Here is a 22,459-nt window from a genome sequence, read left to right on the forward strand (position 1 = left end):
CTTTATTTTGGTTCTGTAGTCGGACCTTGATTGTATTCTGGATGATGTAATGCTATATTTATGTATTGTGTGAAGTGGAGATTGTAAGCCAACTCTTTATCCCTTTCTTATTCAGTACATGGGATGTGTAAAGATTACCCCTCTTGCGACATGCCAACTATGCGGCTATGCCTCTAAGTCGTGCTCCGACACGTGGGAGATATAGCCGCATCGTGGGTGTTACAAGTTGGTAATCAGAGCCTTCCCCGACTTAGGAGCCCCCTGCTTGATTGAATCGCTGGCGTTGTTCAGTCGAGAAATTTTTTTTGAGTCTTATAGGATTATATATATCGGAGAGTAGCATCCTTTTGGCTCCTCAGTCCCTTCGTCGCTCTGGTGAGGCCTCCTGACATAGAGTTTTGACTCTTCTCTTCTCAAATTTCACTAAAAAAATTTAGGATCACACGGGTATCTTGGAATCGTTCCGATGGTTTTGTGACGAGAACATTGTTCTTGGTGCCTCCTGACATTTAGTGGTTGTGGCAGTGTCCCGGGGAGTTGAGCTCTGAGGTGTTGTCTTCACAATTTTATCGTTGCAATTATGGAATACCTGAGTTCGCCGACATCGAAAATCTCCTTTATGCAGTTGTTGGTGAGATAACCTCGACGCCACCCAGTACTGGGGCGGGAGTTCGGGAGTATTGCCATAACTCATATATCAGATCATAGAAACTTTATTTTCTTGTTACGATGATTTTCCACTTCACTCTGAAATTCTTTGAACTTTTCAAATGTTTCAGACATATGTTTCATTAAGTAGATATACCCATATCTTCTCAAATCATCTGTGAAGGTCAGAAAATAACGATACCCTCTGTTGGGGATATTACTACTGGGCATAAACCGGCCTACCTGGGCCGGATTAACTCCATCAGTAGTTCAAAGGTGTTAAGGCCCAAAGAGGCAGATAAAGGCCCAGGGCCCGTAGTCGGTTTACAATCTATAGCCGTACATCAGCTTTGTGCATATACTTGTAATATAAGTTAGGAACAAGGAGAGACCAACCCGGATACGAGTATGAACCGGTGTTGGGACTCTCTGAACTGGCAGGCATCACCCATGTATATAAGGGGACGACCCGGCGGCGGTTCAAGGACAACAGACAACAACTCGAGACATAGGCGAAGCTTGTTTGCTCCCTAGTCATCGAAACCCCATCAATTCCATTACAACTAGACATAGGCTTTACCTTCCTCGAAGGGGCCGAACTAGTATAAACTCTCTTGCGTCCTTGTGTCCGCTTTAACCCCTTCAAGCTAACCCGTCGCGATGGCTCCACAACTAAGTCCTTTCTCTAGGACATCTGCCGTGACAAAACCACGACAGTTGGCGCCCACTGTGGGGCCATCGCACGATGGTTTCCGGTTCTTGGAGGGCCGCTTTGAAGGACTCGAGGGCTATGCTGTAGGCTGGATGACTAAGAGTCGTCGCAGCAGGCTCTACATCGACGATGCAGGCTGGGGCCCCGAGGCCGGCTTAGTTGAGTATGGGTACCGGGTCCCCTTTGGTAGCATTCACGTTTTCATTGGTAAGATCGGTGAACCGGGCCCTGAGCCGGACATCTGCACCGACCTCGTCGAGATGGCTCAGCGTGCGCAATCCACCCGGGTTAAACCGGCCATGAAGCGTGCCTTCGTGGGAGTCATCCATGGAGGAAGTCATGAGGACGGATCGGGATTTCGCGGGGCGACTGTCATTTGTTCCGGTGACGAATCTTCGACCGGAGAAACCGAATCTCTTTATCAGCTACAAGATGGCCTGATTGGGAGCTGTTCCGATGGTGACAGTATTCTGGACCCCTCTGATCTGCCCAACCGGGTTGGAATATTCATGGCCGGAACACAAGCAGCGCTTCATTCTTCGACAGCTGCGGCAATGATTTCCAATTCAGCAGCAGCAACGGCCGCCGAGGCAGGAGGCCCTGTGCGCCCGCCGGCTCAGGTTCTATCAGAGCTATTTGATGCGTTGGCTGTGCTTATGGCGGAAGTTAATCCACCAGATCAGGACGTTCACAATGCGGAGATTGCAAAGGTAAAGGAACAGATCACCCAGGCCAAGGCGGATCTGGCGGCTGAGGGCACCAGGATGGCCGTAGAGCGGGCTGCTTTAGACGCACAGGCCTACAGGCTTATGTTAGACCAGAGCGCATCACATGAAGTCATGAGAAGGAAGCACCGATCCCGCTTACCTCCAGTTTTTGAGGCCAGAGACCTTTTCAACACTCCAGGGCCAAGAGCCGGCAATCTGCTGGAGGGGAACCGGGCAGAAGCCCCTGGGACTGGTGCACCGGTTCAGCCTTGTCAGGTCGACCCACCTCGTCAAAACACCGTTATACCTCAGGATGCTTTAACACCTCCGGGTCACTACTCCAACCCAATGGACAATCTTGTTTCCCCTCCTGCACGACTGGAGGCCATTCCAGTTGAAGGTGACTCGCCGCAAGCAGTAGAGACGCAACGGGTCAAGGAACTTCTGAGGACAGCTTTGGCCCAACAGGAGGCGTACTCGTACAGCCGCGACCGAATCCACTCGACCCCCCGTCCAAGCCGGAGCTATAGCAGACATATGGATGAACCGGCAGTGTCGAGTAATGAACAACGTGGAGCACCCCGTGGTAACAACCCGACGGGTGGTGCTGATGACGCTCAGGAAGTGGTGAACCAGGCCCGAGCGCGTAGGGAGGCCGAGTTAGCCGCACAGCATCAGGCTCGGCAGCTCACGCCGGTTCGTCCAACCATTTCGATTGAACCTGGTGTTACTTCTAGTTCTTTGGGGGTGCCTTGCCTCGTCCCCGCTTTACGCAACGTGTGTTTGCCCAAGGATTTCAAGGGCCCACGCAAGGTACCAAATTATACGGCGGATCAACCACCAGAGACATGGGTAGAGAGCTATGAGATGGCCATGGAGATGCTTGATGTGGATGACATGGCGTGTGCGAAATACTTCACCATGATGCTTGAAGGAACGGCCCGTACTTGGTTAAAAAGCTTGCCCGCTAATTCTATCAGTTCATGGGCCCAATTACGAGCATGGTTTATCAACAATTTCAAGGATACCTGTAAACAGCCTATGTCGATAGTGGACTTAGCTGCATGCGTCCAGGAGGAAGGAGAGTCAACGACTCATTGGGTACGCCGGGTTTCACAAGTGTTGCACTCCTCAGACCGCATCAACGCTGACACCGCAGTATTAACCCTAGAAGGCAACTGCTGGTTTGGGCCCCTGAAGTTGAAATTGGGACGGATGAAGCGTCATTGCACCGACATGGGGACCCTCATGGCCGCTTTGGTAAAATATGCTGATTCTGATAGTACCAAGGATCCCGAATCTGATGATGACAAGACAAGGAAGGGGAAGAAGAACATCAGCTCCAAAGGTCAGCAGCATCACTGGATAGGCAATGGCGGAGGAGGCAAGCGTAAAGCGGATGGCAACATGGATTTTGTGGCTAATACCAACGTACAGGATAATGGCCAACGGCGCAAGGGTAGGCCGAAAAATCGTAGTGGAGCGCCCAACCCCAACCCAAACCGCCTGAACTATCTGCTAAGCCAGCCCTGTCCAAGACATGGGACGAAGGAGGAGCCAGCAAACCACCTTTGGAAGGATTGCTTTATTATGCAGGAGTTCAAGAATTCTAATAATTTCCGGTATGATCACAGATCTGGCGGTGGCTCGGGGTCCGGGCCGGGTTACGGTGGAGGAAGTTCCGGTTCAGGATTTAATGGTAATCCGGGCGGACATAATGGTCGAAATAGTCAGAACAACCAGGGTGGTTACAACCAACAGCATCAACAATCAGGTTACCAAAGCAACCCAAAGCAGTTGAGTAATGGGCAGTACCATGTCTTTACCACTAGCTTGGACAAGCGAGACCGAAAGGTTCAGAGGCGGGCAGTCAACTCTGTTGAACCGGCCACACCCCGTTATCTATGTTGGTCTGAGCAGCCAATCATATGGAGCAGAGAGGATCACCCACTCCAGGTCGATAATCCGGGTCAGTTGGCTCTGGTGGTGGCGCCTCAGGTGGGAGGTTATAAGTTCACCAACGTGCTCATGGATGGAGGGAGCAGCATTAACATCCTATACTATAAGACCTTTCGTCGTATGGGACTTACAGATAAGAATCTCAAACCATCCAATATAGTATTCCACGGTGTAGTGCCTGGTAGATCAGCATATCCCGTTGGTAAGATAGCTCTTGAAGTGGCCTTTGGGGATGATCATGGTTCCAGATCGGAGACATTAACGTTTGAAGTGGTGAAAATCCAAATTCCATATCATGCCCTGTTTGGGCGTCCGGCATACGCCAAGTTCATGGTTCGGCCCTGTTATGTGTATTTGCAGCTCAAGATGCCAGGTCACAAGGGGACGATAACGGTTCACGGAAGCCGCAAAATCGCTTTGGAATGCGAGGAAGGAGATGCGGCTTATGCAGAGTCGGTTTGTGCCACCGAGGAGTTGAAGTACTATAAAGACAATGTTGATCCGGCGGACATGACTCCGTTGAAGAAGCCAACTACGGAGCATGATCCGGCCCTGAAGTTCAAATCGGCAGCAGAAACTAAGCTTGTTGACTTCGTGCCTGGCGATTCGTCCAAGCAGTTCAGCATTAGTGCCAACTTGGATCCGAAATAGGAAAGCGCGCTCATCGAGTTCATCCGTGAGAATCGGGACATTTTTGCATGGAAGCCCTCTGACATGCCAGGTGTACCGAGGCAACTCGCTGAGGACACACTTAATGTGGATCCTAAATACAAACCGGTGAAATAGTTCCTCCGCCGGTTTAACGAAGAAAGACGCAAGGCGATTGGGGAAGAGGTAGCCATGCTCTTAGCAGCTGGTTTTATTGTTGAAGTTTTTCACCCTGAGTGGCTTGCCAATCCGGTGCTAGTCCTTAAGAAAAACGGCACCTGGCGTATGTGTGTAGATTACACAGATCTTAATAAAGCTTGTCCAGCAGATCCTTTTGCCCTCCCCCGTATTGATCAAATCATTGATGCTACGGCGGGTTGTGAGCGTTTAAGTTTTTTGGATGCATATTCTGGCTATCATCAGATCAAAATGGCAGTTAAGGACCAGGAGAAGACGGCATTCATAACTCCCTTTGGAGCCTTCTGCTATGTGTCTATGCCCTTTGGGCTCAAAAGTGCCCAGGCAACTTATCAACGGTGTGTACAAAATTGTCTTCACAAGCAGATTGGCCGTAATGTACATGCTTACGTGGATGATATCGTGGTTAAATCCAGGGAGAAGGAGACTCTGGTTGATGATTTGAAGGAAACCTTTGATAACCTAAGGACGTACAAGATGATGCTTAATCCGGACAAGTGTGTCTTTGGTGTACCGGCGGGCAAGTTATTGGGTTTTCTGGTGTCCAACAGGGGAATTGAGGCTAATCCGGAGAAGATCACAGCCATCACCTCCCTGGCTAAACCGAAGTGTATCAATGATGTTCAACGCCTGGCAGGCCGGATTGCCGCGTTAAGCCGGTTTATCAGCCGCCTGGGTGAGAAGGCGATCCCTTTGTATCAGATGTTGAAGAAGACGGATCAGTTCGTCTGGAGTTCTGCTGCTGATGAAGCATTTGAGGACTTAAAGCGGCAATTGGCCAATCCGCCTGTGCTCGCCGCTCCCATTGACAAGGAGCCGTTACTGCTATATGTTGCTGCTAATGCTCGTGCGGTCAGCGTGGCTATTGTGGTGGAACGAAAGGAGGCAGGTAAGGAGCATCCGGTTCAACGTCCGGTCTATTATATCAGCGAGGTACTCATTGAGTCCAAGCAAAGGTATCCGCATTGGCAGAAGCTGGTGTACGGAGTTTTTATGGCAAGCCGGAAGCTTAAGCAATACTTCCAAGGGCACCCAATTACGGTGGTCAGTTCTGCTCCTTTGGGAGATATCATCCAGAACCGGGAAGCAACTGGCCGGATTGCAAAGTGGGCTATAGAGCTGGGGCCGTACGGTTTGAAATATGTGCCTCGGACAGCGATTAAGTCTCAAGCACTTGTTGATTTCATCAATGATTGGACGGAAATGCAAGCACCTGAAGAAAAGCCGGATCATACGTATTGGACCATCCATTTTGACGGATCCAGGCAGTTGGAAGGCTCGGGGGCTGGAGTCGTATTAACTTCCCCACGAGGTGATAAGTTTTGTTATGTTCTCCGTTTAATGTTCCCTTGTACTAACAATGCAGCTGAGTATGAAGCCTTGCTCCATGGTCTTCGGATGGCTAAGGAGATGAATCTAAGTCGAGTTAAGTGCTTCGGTGATTCGGACCTTGTGGCTCAGCAAGTGTCTGGCACTTGGGACTCCAAGGACCCACTCATGGCAGCATATCGTCGTGAGGTGGATATTGTTGCAGGTTATTTCAGAGGCTATCAGGTGGACCACGTGGACCGGCGGAAAAATGAAGCGGCGGACGCTTTAAGCCGGCTGGGCTCTCAGCGCAAACCGGTCCCACCCAATGTTTTTCTGGATGTGCTGCACAACCCGTCGGTGAAGATCCCTGGTGAAGAGGATTTGGCCATTCCTGATCCGGAGGCTCAATTGGTGGCAGTTCTTCATGTTATTCCGGATTGGACGCTTCCTTATCTGGCGTACAAGAACCGGGGCGAGTTGCCAGAAGATGAGATTCTGGCCCGGCAGATAATCCGGCGATCCAAGTCCATGGCTGTCATCAACGGTGAGTTGCATCATTGCAGTGTATCAGGAGCTTTTCAACGTTGCGTGTCTCCTGAAGAAGGCCGTGAAATTTTGCGGGAGATCCACGAAGGAGATTGTGGTCACCACGCCGGTTCAAAGTCTCTGGTGGCTAAAGCGTTTCGCCATGGTTTCTATTGGTTAACTGCTCATGCTGATGCGAAGGATCTGGTCAGACGATGTGATGGTTGCCAAAGGTTTTCAAGACGTGCTCATGTACCGGCTCAAGAATTGAGGATGATTCCAATTACTTGGCCGTTTGCGACTTGGGGGCTGGATATGGTTGGGCCTTTCAAAAGGTCCAAAGATAAGAAGACCCACCTCCTGGTGGCGGTGGACAAGTTTACAAAGTGGGTGGAGGCAGAACCTGTTAGCAAGTGTGATGCGGCCACGGCGGTTCAGTTCATCAAAAAGGTGATTTTCCGGTTTGGCTTTCCGCACAGTATTATCACAGATAATGGTACCAATTTATCCAAAGGTGCTATGAAGGAGTTCTGCGAACGGGAGCACATCCGGCTCGACGTTTCATCAGTGGCACATCCACAGTCCAATGGTCAAGCAGAAAGAGCTAATCAAGAGATCTTGAGAGGCATCAAGCCCCGGCTCATGGTTCCTTTGCAGAGAACGCCGGGTTGTTGGGTAGAAGAATTACCATCTGTGTTATGGAGCATCAATACAACACCCAACAGATCAACAGGATACACACCGTTCTTCATGGTTTATGGAGCGGAGGCGGTTCTCCCCAGCGATATCCGTCATGACTCACCTCGTGTCACGGCTTATGTTGAAGCGGACAACGAGACAGCACGGCAAGATGCTTTGGACCGGTTGGATGAAGAGCGTGACATCGCAGCCGCCCGGTCGGCGATTTACCAGCAGGATCTTCGTCGTTATCACAGTCGCCGAGTCAGAACCAGAGCCTTCCAGGAAGGAGATTTGGTGCTTCGGCTCATCCAAGATCAGACTGATATGCATAAGCTATCCCCACCTTGGGAGGGGCCTTTCGTGGTCAGCAAGAATCTGCACAACGGGTCGTACTATCTGATCGATATTCGAGAGCATAAGGACTCACGTACATCAGAGGAAGAGACTAACAGGCCGTGGAATATAGCTCATCTTCGGCCTTACTATACCTGAGCCATTGGCTATACTTATGTACATACAATGTATATATTATGATTAAGTATAATAAACCGGAACCTCAGGTAAAGCGGGGTATCTGTTCTTTTACATCATGTGAGGTTACACGGAGTTGCTCTAAAACGGCCTCCGGTTTACCCCTTGAGTTCGCTTTGCTAAAAGCATCGTGTTATATCACTTGGAGGATTGGTCGTGTCCGAACCAATACCATGCCTCTTGATAGGCGAAAGCCACCAGATCACTTGGGGACTTGGTCATGTCTGAACCAGTCATGCCTCTTGATCGGCCTAAGGCCACAGAATCACTTGGGGGCTTGGTCGAACCCGAACCATGACCACGCCATTTGGTCGGCATAAATGCCACAAGAATCACTTGGGGACCTGGCTAACTAGAACCATAGTTACACCTAACGGGAGCTTGGTCGTGTTTGGCCATGGTTACACCATTTGATCAGCTTAAATAAATCTTTTTTGGCAAACGTTTTTGTCATTGCTTTTGCTTCATACTTTTCTTTGAAGGGGGATTTTTGCTTTTATTGTGTTCTTTAAACCGACAAAGTTTTTTAACCAATCAATTGACGGAACACAGTTCACATCAATCCGGAGACTATTTGTCCGGTTTGATCCTTGTTGTTAACATCCTCTTATGGAGTAACACGGTGTTTATCATAACCCGGCACGGTTTACATGGTAAACCAGCGTCATATATATATACAGGAGCTGTTATCTCCTCCAACAGTGTGGTTTGCAAAAGCTCCGCTTCAAGGTTGGCCAAGCCAACTTCACACTCAATGGCGGCAGGTATTATGTATCTCAAAAAATTTTGATCATATACTTAAAATTTTGTTTTCGATGTTTTGACTTTATATATACAAACACCATATTCCGCCTGACGGTACAACCGCGATGGCACTTAACGAATTTCTTATTTCAGAAAGCATTTTGGAAAGTTCATTATCACACGAAGAACAAGTTATGCACGAAAGCATATCAACATCAAAGGTATCAGCTAGCCTATTACAAGGCAGCATGGTGCCCATAATAACATAATTGTTTTTCACAAAGGAGAGACAGTTCTAAAACCGGCTTCCGGTTTAAGCTTGGCCACTAGCCTGGCCTGATGGTTGTGGGTCATCCTGCGCCGCTTCAGCTTCCGTTTCTCTACCCAGTGGCTGGAAATCCACAGTTGTCCAGTCAATTCCCATCAATGCTTGAAAAATAGCTTCGTCATGGATTAGCGAAGACGGGTCAATATCGGGAGCGTAAGTATGCTTACGGATTGGAGGGATCAGGTTTTCCGATTCATGGATTGGTGCAGCTATTCGCTTGTTCTGGCTGTCATATTGGGCTTGATAATGAGACAAATCTGCTTCCTCAGCCAACTGAAAGCTAGCGGACGTACCTCCCGGTTTATGGCTCGCAGATCCGCTTCACCGAAATTCTGACCCATCTTCCTTCAAACTGGGATAACCCTGAGCCGCTTCAATAGGATCAAAATCTGGCACCCAGGCTTTTGCCCGGATTAAAGCATTGATTGCACCGGTTCGAGCAGCAGATTTCTTCAGCTCTTCAACCCGGGCAGGAAGCACTGACAGTTTCATCAAAGTATCTTGAATCAAAGTGGGCGCCGTTTTGTTATGAGACGCGGTACAGATGATCCGTTGGGCACCAGTATACAATTGTTCAACCAAGGTATAGGTGGCTTTCAATTTCTTCCGCACATCTGACCCCAAGTGACCAATGCATGTCCCTGAAATACCATAAAAGGTTAATAAACCGGCGACTCTGTAAGAAGGCAGAACCAATTCAGAAGGCAAGCTGGCTTACCAAAGATAGCAGTGGTCATGGCATGAACGTGCCGCTTTATGCTGGTCAGTTCATCCATCACTGGTTTCAGTGCAGCCTCGGCATCCTCTGCTCGTTTGATCAAATCGGACTTTTCAGTGGCCCAATCCGCCTGTTTCTTCTTGAAGTTCCCCTTAAGTTGTTCCATGGCGCTTAAGGCACTGGCTAATTCCTCTTTTGCCTTGGAGGTTTTAGCCTGTTGGGTTTTCAGGTTTCTCGCAGATCGATGACTTGGCTTTCTTTCGCCTTTAGCTCCGCCTGCAGGCATACAGATATATGTTTCAACAAATCGGTAGAAGGATTCAAGTGCCAACCACATAACAAGTTATGCGCTTAGCACTTGGGGGCTAATGCATATTCAATCTTCATCTTTCAATTGTTTACAAAGTCCCAAGCTCAATACAAGTATTCAACTTGGCACTTGGGGGCTAATGCATATTCGATCTTCATCTTTCAATTGTTTACAAAGTCCCAAGCTCAATACAAGTATTCAACTTGGCACTTGGGGGCTAATGGCTATTTGATCATATGTATTCTGATGCGGCAGTTTCATTTACTTAAAGTACCGGTTTAACTACGCTAAGTTGAACCGGCCCTTGGGGACTACATCAGCAAATTTCAAAGCATCAAGATTCATATTATTAAGTCCCGGTTTGAAAGAATATTTCAAATCGGCCCTTAGGGGCTAGGAGAGTCAACAAGAATGAAAGCATACAAGCAAGAAGGAGCATATGGAAGTTACCTCATATTTATCCTTCATCATATTAACCAGACCGACTTCATAGTCACGGCTGGTATACAGCCGGTTCAGATAGCCGGAATGGATATCTCGGGCGTTCAGAGCAGCGTAAGCCGTCAGATCAGCATTCCACTTGCCTTTGCCAAAAGCAGCTAATTCCTCCTTGGCAGAATGTTTGGATAAAGCGACAGGATTGCTTGGCTCAGTATGGCCAGTGCCAGTAATGACAACTTCATCATCATTGGTACCGCCGGTTTGCACTGGAGCTGTTGGCTTGTCAGTAGGTTTTGCAGGACCGGTGGAGCTTTCAACCCGGAGGGAACCTGTGGGCTGATGGATAGGACCTGAGGTATCAGTAGGTATTTCCTCAGCAGTAAGATCATCATCTGGCTGCGGTGGATCATTGGGAATATCCTCAGGAATAGCCGCTTCAAGATTGGGTGTGGTGCCTGGTTCAAGAATGACATCTTCTTCGGCCGCTTTATCCAGGCGGGCCTTCTTGCTCGGCCTAGGTTTGGCCCTGAGAAGAATAACAAAATTAAATACAGCATATGTTCTAAGGCAATATACTACAAACATCACAATAAATATAGCTTACCCAAGCACCGTTTTGAGCGGTGGGAGCTGAGTAGCCGACGACTCGCCAGAAGATGAGTGGGAAATAACCTGATAATCGGAGTCAGACGGATTAAGAGGTTGACGAAAGCAGCCCGCTTTAGGACAAGCACTGACAAGCGAATTAGAGACCTCGGAATGACGTTTCCGAACCGGACTGTTCGGTAAACCGGCGGAGGTAACTACCTGGCCGCTGTGCCGGGTGGTGCGGCGAGCTTCGTGTTGTTGAGTCTTCATAAGAAGTTTAGGATCCAAATAAGCAAGAGGATGAGAAAATTTAACTTTCCGGTTTGCCTGACGGATTTTTTGTGAAGGCAAAGTTTCTGAATCGGAAGAGAGAATAATTACCTCTGCAACATCCGCATGGCTGGCTTCGGCATCATCCTGACAAATATCATCATCAATAAGATGCATGAAAAATAAACCAAGTGAGTCAAGCTCTACCTCAAAGTCCGGATTATCCACCTCGTCATCAGGGGCCGGATTAGAAGATGCAGTGGTTCTTTTCCGGTGGGCAGTCTTCTTCACAGCTTTAGTTTTTTGCCGGGTTGCTCTTTCCGGTTTATCTGTTTTCTCTGGTTTCTCCTGCGGCAGCTTTTTGCTCCAAAACGGATCATCGCCCTGGTTATGCAGACACTGATATTAAAAACAATGACCAGACATATCAATAACAGATTCAGCAAAGAGAAAAATCAAAGTCTTACAGCTGGCGGTTTGTTGGTGGCACAGAAGGGAAGCAGGCCGGTTCTAGCGCAGATGTGCTCCGGTTCATTCAGTATCTTACGCACAGCCTCTGTGATTTCTTCACCGGACAGCTGGAGTCTTGAATGTCGCAGTGGGTCATCCACACTATCAGTATATTCGCACATCAAACCGGAGCGCTGACTAAGGGGCAGTATGCTCCATGATATCCAACAGCGAGCAAGGTCAACCCCTGTTAAACCGTTGGCCATAAAGGCCCTGAGCTTTGACAGCTGAGGAGCATATTTGCTTCTCTCCTGGGCAGTCAATCGTTGAGGAAAAGGATGGGTATTGCTGAGCCGCTCCGGACGAAAGCCAGGCAAGGGATTCTCACCAGCAGGGGAGGTGTCTTTGCAGTAGAACCATGTCTGATTCCACTCCTTGGGGTGACTGTGCAGCTTGGCGTGAGGGTATGTGACCTCTTTCCTTTTTTGAATCGCCATGCCACCCAACTCCGTATTAGAGCCATCAGTAAACTCAGTACGGCGGTTTAGATGGAAAAGATCTCTGAATAATTCCACTGTGGGCTCCTCTTGAAAGAACACCTCACAGAGCACTTGGAAGTGGCACATATTTGTAACAGAGTTGGGGCCAGTGTCTTGCGGATGGAGTTGGAAATCAGCTAGAACATCCCGATAGAATTTAGAACCGGGCGGTTTAAAACCCCGGGCTAAGTGGTCTACGAAAACAACAACCTCTCCTTCTCGAGGTGTGGGGGGGCATTCTTTGCCAAGAGCCCTCCAATGGACGGTGTCTTTGCTGCCTAAGGCGCCAATCAGGACTAAATCGTCCAGTTGATCCTATGTGATGCAAGAAGGGACCCAATTGCACTCATACACTTGCTTGGCCATGATGAAATCTACAAAGTACATTGATATGTGCAATGTTAAACCGGAAGCAGATCTATTTAAACCGGAGTTTCATGAAGCAACCAACATCTGGCGGTTCAACAAGGGGACTAATGGCATATACCGGTTTGGAAAATTTTCTATAAGGTTAAACCGCCTGACCTAAACATTGAAGCAATTGAGATTGCGGATGGTTAAGTATGCAGAAACAGGTTTCACAAGATCTTATTACGGCATTGGATCTGAAGCAAGTTCAGAAAATAAGAAAAATAGTCGAAGATCAAAGCAGAACAGTATTGAATCAATGAGCAGAAGTATATGTGAGATCTATGGTTTTGGGCAGGAAACTAGCGGCGGATACTGAAAGTTACCGCTACACAAAGCAAGGGTTTACATGTGCATCCAGGAGCTAGTACATGAGTATGAACAAGTGAGGAACACCGCAAGAACACGAAGCCCTAGATCAGATCTATGTTGAGAAGAACAGAAGACCTACCAGAGCTGAGGAAAACGCGGAAGGTCGCCGCGGCTTTCTGGCGCGTTCAAGTTGATGCAGCGGCCAAGGGTGATGCAGAAGACGACGGCGGCGGCGGAGCTCTGAGACTGGCGACGCGAGGAAGACGAAGAGGAAGGGCACGAAGGGAAGAAAAGAAATGACCCTTCGGGCCTATTTATAAGGCAAAGGACATGTGTCAGGCGCGGGAATCAAGGGACCGCAGATTTTGGAAGTAGGGCGGTCACCTCGGTCATTGCGAATCTATTAAACAAGAAGATATCATGGATGTTTTCTTTATGACAGATGATGTCACGCCGGTTTACAGCAAACAGAGAAGATGACGTCACGGCGGTTCAACAACTACAAGAAGATGTTGAAGACGAAGATTTTTGCTAAGGATTGACATGAACCTGTTCAAATCAATCTGGGGCCTAATGTTGGGGATATTACTACTGGGCATAAACCGGCCTACCTGGGCCGGATTAACTCCATCAGTAGTTCAAAGGTGTTAAGGCCCAAAGAGGCAGATAAAGGCCCGGGGCCCATAGTCGGTTTACAATCTGTAGTTGTACATCAGCTTTGTGCATATACTTGTAATATAAGTTAGGAACAAGGAGAGACCAACCCGGATACGAGTATGAACCGGTGTTGGGACTCTCTGAACCGGCAGGCGTCACCCATGTATATAAGGGGACGACCCGGTGGCGGTTCAAGGACAACAGACAACAACTCGAGACATAGGCGAAGCTTGTTTGCTCCCTAGTCATCGAAACCCCATCGATTCCATCACAACTAGACGTAGGCTTTACCTTCCTCGAAGGGGACGAACTAGTATAAACTCTCTTGCATCCTTGTGTCCGCTTTAACCCCTTCAAGCTAACCCGTCGCGATGGCTCCACGACTAAGTCCTTTCTCTAGGACATCTGTCGTGACAAAACCACGACACCCTCTGCGAGCCTCAACACTTATCGGATCGCATACATCAATATATATTATTTCCAATAAGTCAGTTGCTCGCTCCATTGTTCCGGAGAACGGAGTCTTAGTCATCTTTCCCATGAGGCATGGTTCGCAAGCATCAAGTGATTCCAAAACTCCATCAGCATAGAGTTTCTTCATGTGCTTTACACCAATATAACCTAAACGGCAGTGCCACATATAAGTTGCACTATCATTATTAACTTTGCATCTTTTGGCTTCAATATTATGAATATGTGTATTACTACGATCGAGATTCAATAAACCATTTATATTGAGTGTATGACCATAGAATGTTTTATTCATGTAAATAGAACAACAATTATTCTTTGACTTAAATGAATAACTGTATTGCAATAAACATGATCCAATCATATTTATGCTCAACGCAAACACCGAATAAGATTTATTTTAGGTTCAACACTAATCCCGAAGGTAAAGGGAGTGTGCGATGGTGATCTTATCAACCTTGGAATCACTTCCAACTCTCATCATCACCTCGCCCTTAACTAGTCTCTGTTTATGTTGCAACTCCCGTTTCGAGTTACTACTCTTAGCAACTGAACTAGTATAAAACACTGATGGGTTGCTATAAACACTAGTAAAGTACACATCAATAACATGTATATCAAATATACCTTTGTTCACTTTGACATCCTTCTTATCTGCCAAGTATCTAAGGCAGTTCCACTTCCAGTGACCATTTCCCTTGCAGTAGAAGCACTCAGTTTCAGGCTTGGGTCTATCTTTGGGCTTCTTCATGGGAGTGGCTACTTGCTTACCATTCTTCTGAAAGTTCCCTTTCTTTACCTTGCCCTTTTACTTGAAACTAGTGGTTTTTTCAACCATCAACATTTGATGCTCTTCTCGATTTCTACCTTCGTCGATTTCAGCATCACGAAGAGCTCGGGAATCGTTTTCGTCATCCCTTGCATATTATAGTCCATCACTAAGTTCTAGTAACTTTGTGATAGTGACTAGATAACTTTATCAATTACTATCTTATATGGAAGATTAACTCCCACTTGATTCAAGAAATTGTAGTACCCAGACAATCTGAGCACATACTCACTGGTTGAGCAATTCTCGTCCATCTTATTGGCAACGTACTGTCAGAGGTCTCATACCTCTTGACACGGGCATGAGTATGAAATACCAATTTCAACTCTTAGAACATCTTATATGTTCCATGGCATTCAAAACGTTTTTGAAGTCCCGGTTCTAAGCCGTAAAGCATGGTGCACTAAACTATTAAGTAGTCATCATACCCAGCTTTGTCAAACGTTCATAACGTGTGCATCTGCTCCTGCAATAGGTCTGTCACCTAGTGGTGCATCAAGGACATAATTCTTTTGTGCAGCAATGAGGATAATCCTTAGAACACGGACCAAGTCTGCATCATTGCTACTATCATCTTTCAACTTCTTTTTCTCTAGGAACATATCAAAATTAAACGGGAAGCTACATCGCAAGCTATTGATCTACAACATAGATATGCAATTACTATCAGGACTACGTTCATGATAAATTAAAGTTCAGTTAATCATATTACTTAAGAACTCCCACTTAGATAGACATCCCTCTAATCCTCTAAGTGATCACGTGATCCATATCAACTAAACCATGTCCGATCATCACGTGAGATGGAGTAGTTTTCAATGGTGAACATCTCTATGTTGATCATATCTTCTATATGATTCACGCTCGACCTTTCGGTCTCTAGTGTTCGAGGCCATATCTGCATATGCTAGGCTCATCAAGTTTAACCTGAGTATTCTGCATGTGCAAAACTGGCTTGCACCCGTTGTATGTGTGAACATAGAGCTTATCACACCCGATCATCACGTGGTGTCTCAGCACGAAGAACTATCGCAACGGTGCATACTCAGGGAGAACACTTATACCTTGAAATTTAGTGAGGGATCATCTTATAATGATACTGACGTACTAAGCAAAATAAGATGCATCAAAGATAAACATCACATGCAATCAAAATATGTGACATGATATGGCCATCATCATATTGTGCCTTTGATATCCATCTTCAAAGTACCGTCATGATCTCCACCGTCACCGGCATGACACCATGATCTCCATCATCTTGATCTTTATCAATGTGTCATCACATGGTCATCTCGCCAACTATTGCTTTTGCAACTATTGCTGTCGCATAGCGATAAAGTAAAGCAATTACATGGCGCTTGCATCTTATGCAATAATGAGACAACCATAAGGCTCCTGCCAGTTGCTGATAACGTTGACAAAACATGATCATCTCATACAAAAATTTATATCTCATAACGTCTTGACCATATCACAGCAAAACATGCCCTGCAAAAACAAGTTAGACGTCCTCTATTTTGTTGTTGCAAGTTTTACGTGGCTGCTATGGGCTGAGCAAAACCATTCTTACCTACGCATCAAAAACCACAACGTGGTATAGTGATTGCTTTTCTGATCTTCAGAAAGAAACGTGTTCATTGAATCCGATTCAACTAAAGTTGGAGAAACTGACACCCACCAGCCACCTATGTGCAAAGCACGTCGGTAGAACCAGTCTCGCGTAAGTGTATGCGTAATGTCGATATGAGCCGCTGATACGTCTCCGTTGTATCTATAATTTTTGATCGTTCCATGCCAATATTATTCAACTTCCATATACTTTTTGGCAAATTTTTATATTATTTTTGGGACTAACATATTGATCCAGTGCCCAGTGCCAGTTCCTGTTTCTTGCGTGTTTTTTGTATCACAGAAAACCCATACCAAACGGAGTCCAAACGGAATAAAAACTGACGGAGATTTATTTTGAAATATTTATGAATTTTGGGAAGTGGAATCATCGCGAGACGGTACCCGAGGGGGGCATGAGGTAGGGGGGCGCGCCCCTGACCCTCGTGGCCACCCCGTAAGGCGGTTGGAGCCCTTCTTTCGCCACAAGAAAGCTAATTTCCGGATAGATATCTTGTTAAAATTTCAGCCCAATCGGAGTTACGGATCTCTGGGAATATAAGAAACGGTGAAAGGGAAGAATCTGAGAACGCAGAACCAGAGAGAGACAGAGAGATAGATCCAATCTCGGAGGGGCTCTCGCCCCTTCCATGCCATGGAGGCCATGGACCAAAGGGGAAACCCTTCTCCCATCTAAGGAGGAGGTCAAGGAAGAAGAAGAAGGAGGGGGCTCTCTCCCCCTCGCTTCCGGTGGCACCGGAGTGCCACCAGGGGCCATCATCATCACCGCGATCTTCACCAACAACTTCACCGCCATCGTCACCAACTCTTCCCCCCTCTATGCAGCAGTGTAACCTCTCTCTTACCCGCTATAATCTCTACTTAAATATGGTGCTCAACGCTATATATTATTTCCCAATGATGTATGGCTATCCTATAATGTTTGAGTAGATCTGTTTTGTCCTAATGGCTATTTGATGATCGTGATTGGTTTGAGTTGTATGTTTTATTATTGGTGTTGTCCTATGGTGCTCTCCGTGTCGTGCAAGCGTGAGGGATTCCCGCTGTAGGGTTTGCAATATGTTTATGATTTCCTTATGGTGGGTGGCGTGAGTGACAGAAGCACAGACCCGAGTAAGTAGGTTGTTTGTGTATGGGATAAAGGGGACTTGATGCTTTAATTCTATGGTTGGGTTTTACCTTAATGAATCTTTAGTAGTTGCGGATGCTTGCTAGAGTTCCAATCATAAGTGCATATGATCCAAGTAGAGAAAGTATGTTAGCTTATGCCTCTCCCTCAAATAAAATTGCAATAATGATTACCGGTCTAGTTATCGATTGCCTAGGGACAAATAACCTTCTTGTTGACAAAAGCTCTTTACTAAAACTAATTTAGTTGTGTCTTCATCTAAACAGCCCCTACTTTATATTTACTTGCTCTTTATTATCTTGCATACCTATCCAACAACACCTACAAAGTACTTCTAGTTTCATACTTGTTTCCGGTAAAGCGAACGTCAAGTGTGCGTAGAGTTGTATCGGTGGTCGATAGAACTTGAGGGAATATTTGTTCTACCTTTAGCTCCTTGTTGGGTTCGACACTCTTACTTATCGAAAGAGGCTACAATTGATCCCCTATACTTGTGGGTTATCAAGACCTTTTTCTGGCGCCGTTGCCGGGGAGCAATAGCGTGGGGCTCGTGTGTGCTTGTTTGCTTTATCACTAAGTAATTTTTATTTGCTGTTCTTAGTTGTTTTCTATCTTTAGTTATGGGTAGAAAACGCAAAATACCAAAAAAATTAGTTGTACCTACTGAACCAATGGTTGAAGAACCAATCAAAATCTATCACACTGTTGAAGCTTATTACTTGGATCATCTTCGATCCCTATGTGCTCGTGCTGAAACCCCAACTAGCTTAGTTGAGGGCAAATCCTTAGATGAGCATGCTTGTTATGTGCGACACCGTATATCTGAAAAAGGGAAACTACTATGGGGTCAAATTAAACGTTTGCAATGCTATGCTTGGAATTTATGTGAAATATATGATTTTACTTGTTGTTCTAAAAACCCTAAGAAACACCTTCCCTACCAATGTGAGTTTATTGATAATGGTATCTTATCTTCGTATGCTAAGGGTGTTTACAATTACTATGATGTTCAACAAATTGAAGAATTTGTTGCTTTTAAGGGTGCTTACGAAATTGCTTCTTTGATTGAAAAGTATGATGCTACTCTTTACAAATCTGAAAATTTTGCCATACTTAAATATTGCTATGATAATTATGCTTCTAATGCCTATGTTGAACCATATATTGAGTACTTCTCCGCTGTCCAAGAAGAGACTAATATTCTGCAAGAGTCTATGGAAGAAGAAATTGATGAAACTGTGAGCTCATTGGATGAAAAAGATGAGGAGGAGAGTGAAGAACAAAAGGAGGAAGAGCGGATTGATCACACGTGCCCACCTTCTAATGAGAGTAACTCTTCAACTCATACATTGTTTAATTCCCCTTCGTGCTTACCGAAGGATGATTGCTATGATGACTGTTATGATCCCATTGATTCTCTTGAAATATCCCTTTTTGATGATGCTTGCTATGCTTGTGGCCAAGATGCCAATATGAATGATACTTATGGAGATGAACTTGCTATAGTTCCTTATGTTAAACATGAAATTGTTGCTATTGCACCCACGCATGATAGTCCTATTATCTTTTTGAATTCTCCCGATTACACTATATCAGAGAAGTTTGCACTTATTAAGGATTACATTGATGGGTTGCCTTTTACCGTTGCACATGATGATTTTGATGAATATAATATGCATGTGCTTGCTGCTCCTACTTGCAATTATTATGAGAGAGGAACTATATCTCCACCTCTCTATGTTTCCAATACGATAAAATTGCAAGAAACTGTTTATACTATGCATTGGCCTTTACTATGTGTGCATGAATTGTTCTTTTATGACATGCCGATGCATAGGAAGAGAGTTAGACTTCGTCATTGCTTGATATATGTTACTTTGTGCTCACTACTAAATTACAAATCATTGCTAGTTAAAACTGGCTTTGATATACCTTGGGATCCGGGTGGATTCACTACTTGAGCACTATATGCCTAGCTTAATGGCTTTAAAGAAAGCGCTGCCAGGGAAACAACCCAAAAGTTTTAGAGAGTCATTTATTTCTGTTGAGTGCTTTCATATAGTTTAAAAACAACAAAAATAAAGAAAGGAACCCAAAAAATTTCAAAAAGGAAAGTGAAAGTGAGAAAGACAAGCACTGTTGAAGTGGGAGAGCTCCTTGAACTTTGTTCATGCTCACGGCAACTTTGTGAATCTTGATTACAGAAACTTTTCAACAAAAATAATTATCCCCTTGTAAAATTCCATTGTATTATAAAAATAATGTTCCAAAGTTTGCCTTTAGGATGTTTACATTTGCTTGATGGTTTGTACGGTGCAGGACAGAAACTTTGGCTGTAGTGTGCGATTTTACATTTTTAGCTGAAACGTCAAATGGTTCTGATTCTTTTTGCACTGTCTTCCTATACAAATTGTTTATTTTTCCTAATTTTGGTACAATTTTTTAAGTGCCATAAGTATGGTGAATGTTCATATTGCTACAGACTGTTCTGTTTTAGACAGATTATGTTTTTGATGCATAGTTTGCTTGTTTTGATGAAACTATAAATTTATATCAGTGGATTAAGCCATGAAAAAAGTTATATTACAGTAGACACAATGCAAAAACAAAATATGAATTGGTTTGCAAAAGTACTTAGAGTAGTGATTTGCTTTATTATACTAACGGATCTTACCGAGTTTTCTGTTGAAGTTTTGTGTGGATGAAGTGTTCGATGATTGAGAAGGTCTCGATGTGAGAAGAAGGAAGAGAGGCAAGAGCTCAAACTTGGGGATGCCCGAGGCACCCCAAGTAAATATTCAAGGAGACTCAAGCGTCTAAGCTTGGGGATGCTGGGGAGGCATCCCCTCTTTCTTCAACAAATATCGGTATGTTTTCGGATTCGTTTTGTTCATGCGATATGTGCAAGTCTTGGAGCGTCTTTTGCATTTAGGTTTTTATTTTTTTTTATGCACCATGCTGGTATGAGATGGTCCTTGGTTGATTTATAGAATGATCTTTACACTTCACTTATATCTTTTGAGTATGGCTTTATAGAATGCTTCATGTGCTTCACTTATATCATTTGAAGTTTGGATTGCCTGTTTCTCTTCACTTAGACAACCGCCATTTGTAGAATGCTCTTTTTATTCACTCATACTTGTTAGAGCAGGGGCATATATTTTGTAGAAAGAATTAAACTCTTGTGCTTCACTTATATCTATTTAGAGAGATGACAGGAACTGGTCATTCACATGGTTAGTCATAAAATCCTACATAAACTTGTAGATCGCTGAATATGATATGTTTGATTCCTTGCAATAGTTTTGCGATATAAAGATGGTGATATTAGAGTCATGCTAGTCATGTAATTGTGAAATTGAGAAATACTTGTGTTGAGGTTTGCAAGTCTCGTAGCATGCACGTACGGTGAACCGTTATGTAACGAAGTCGGAGCATGAGGTGTTTATTGATTGTCTTCCTTATGAGTGGCGGTCGGGGACGAGTGATGGTCTTTTCCTACCAATCTATCCCCCTAGGAGCTTGCGCGTAGTACTTTGTTTCGATGACTAATAGATTTTTGCAATAAGTATGCGAGTTCTTTATGACTAATGTTGAGTCCATGGATTATACGCACTCTCACCCTTCCATCATTGCTAGCCTCTCTAGTACCGCGCAACTTTCGCCGGTACCATAAACCCACCATATACCTTCCTCAAAACGGCCACCATACCTACCTATCATGGCATTTCCATAGCCATTCCAAGATATATTTCCATGCAACTTCCATCATCATCATATACATGACTTGAGCATTTATTGTCATATTGCTTTGCATGATCGTAAGATAGCTAGCATGATGTTTTCATGGCTTGTCCGTTTTTTGATGTCATTGCTACGCTAGATCATTGCACATCCTGGTACACCGCCGGAGGCACTCATATAGAGTCATATCTTTGTTCTAGATATCCAGTTGAATATTGAGTTGTAAGTAAATAAAAGTGTGATGATCATCATTATTAGAGCATTGCCCAAAAAAAGAGAGGCCAAAGAAGCCTAAATTAAAAAAAGGGGGGCCAAAGAAGCCCGCAAAAAAGGGGCAATGTTACTACCCTTTTACCACACTTGTGCTTCAAAGTAGCACCATGTTCTTCATATAGAGAGTCTCTTGAGTTATCACTTTCATATACTAGTGGGAATCTTCATTATAGAACTTGGCTTGTATATTCCAATGATGGGCTTCCTCAAATGCCCTAGGTCTTCATGAGCAAGCAAGTTGGATGCACACCCACTTAGTTTCAGTTTGAGCTTTCATATACTTATAGCTCTAGTGCATCCGTTGCATGGAAATCCCTACTCCTCACATTGATATCTATTAATCGGCATCTCCATAGCCCGTTGATACGCCTAGTTGATGTGAGACTTTCTCCTTTTTTGTCTTCTCCACATAACCCCACCATCATATTCTATTCCACCTATAGTGCTATGTCCATGGCTCGTGCTCATGTATTGCGTGAAAGTTGAAAAGGTTTGAGAACATCAAAAGTATGAAACAATTGCTTGGCTTGTCATCGGGGTTGTGCATGATGTGAATGCTTTGTGTGGTGAAGATGGAGCATAGCCAGACTATATGATTTTGTAGGGATGAGTTTTCTTTGGCTATGTTATTTCAATAAGACATAATTGCTTGGTTGGTATGCTTGAAATATTATTGTCTTTATGTCAAAGGATATA

The sequence above is a fragment of the Triticum aestivum genome, chromosome 7A (genome assembly GCF_018294505.1).
Source record: "Triticum aestivum cultivar Chinese Spring chromosome 7A, IWGSC CS RefSeq v2.1, whole genome shotgun sequence".
NCBI lineage: Eukaryota > Viridiplantae > Streptophyta > Magnoliopsida > Poales > Poaceae > Triticum > Triticum aestivum.